Raw genomic sequence first — 1,370 nt, forward strand, 5'->3', positions numbered from 1 at the left:
ATGTCTTTTACATAATAAAAGAGAATTCATTGATAATGACTTCTGTGGAACATTTGTGTTTTGTTGCTTTGATATTCTTAGTGAATTATCTACAGAAAAAGATACTTTATTAATAATTAATGATTGTGGCTGTGTTCTTAATTGACTTTTCCTCTTTTTGTTTTTCAATGACCGTTATCATTCTCTTCTTATCTGCCATTGTTCTTGTTCTATTACTTATACCTAAACTACTCTTACCTTCCATTGACAAGATAACCCCATCCACCAATCAATCACAGTGCTGCCACTCTCAGGTGAATGCTGGTAATCTCAGCTCAACTTTTGAACCCACCAGTTCTTCATCCTTATCACCCAAAACCTCTGGGAATTGATTCTGGGAAATGAAAAGAATTCATTCTTTCTCTTGTGGAGATAAGTAGGAAACTCACCAATACTCACAAATCCTTTGAAAGACAAAAAATTCCTCCTGTCCAAGATAGATGAACCAGGATAAAAAAACATAGAAATTTTAAATATTTGCAACTGGTCCTGTTATTCAGACATCCCTACCAGACATGCAGTCATGACAGTAACCCCAAATTTTTATATAGCAACTGACCAATAGAGCTTGGTCACCAGCCCATCTCAACCCTGTGATTTCATAGCAGAGAAGGTCCTAATGCAATTCTTGATTTATTATGTATTTAAAAAAACACCAATATTATTATTTTGATTGAACTCTCCATGAATCCCTGATCCCTTACACAAAATATACATTTTGAAATATTAGTTATTTTGTAGCCCTAAAGAAGGGATTCTTCTTGCCCCTGAAACGTGTTGGCGTTTTGTGTCAACCCTAAACGTAAGTTTTTTTTCTGTCCCCCTAGTGGCGTGTTTTTATACTGTCTATTTTCTATTATAGTCTATTGGCTATTTTTGTACTGTCCAATGCCGTGATTGGCTCGTGCAGAATAGAGCTGTCTAATCAAATCCATCGTTATTAGTTCTGCCCAGGGAGTTCTGTTTGGAGTCTATTTATACTCAACCCTAGATCAGTAATTAAAATTTGACAAATATGAGCTCAAATTCTGAGCTTGGATATTTTGTGCATGGGGAAGCAGAATTATCATCTGTCTTTGTCTTGATGTCAGTGCAGCTCTCTATAAAAGATGGTGCACAGCTTGCCAAAATGCCATTTTCTGCTACTGCTACTCAGGAACAACTAATTAAAAAAAAAAAAAGCATACATAGGGGATCATTAACATTTATTTTGGAAACAATGTGACTGTTAACCAAGTGAAATCACAATCAGCAATTATTTCCAGTTATACATATTTTACCCATTGTGGCATAAAATTTCCCTGTTTCTCAGCATAACTAATGGGTAACAG

Source organism: Pyxicephalus adspersus, chromosome 7 (assembly GCF_032062135.1).
Source record: "Pyxicephalus adspersus chromosome 7, UCB_Pads_2.0, whole genome shotgun sequence".
NCBI lineage: Eukaryota > Metazoa > Chordata > Amphibia > Anura > Pyxicephalidae > Pyxicephalus > Pyxicephalus adspersus.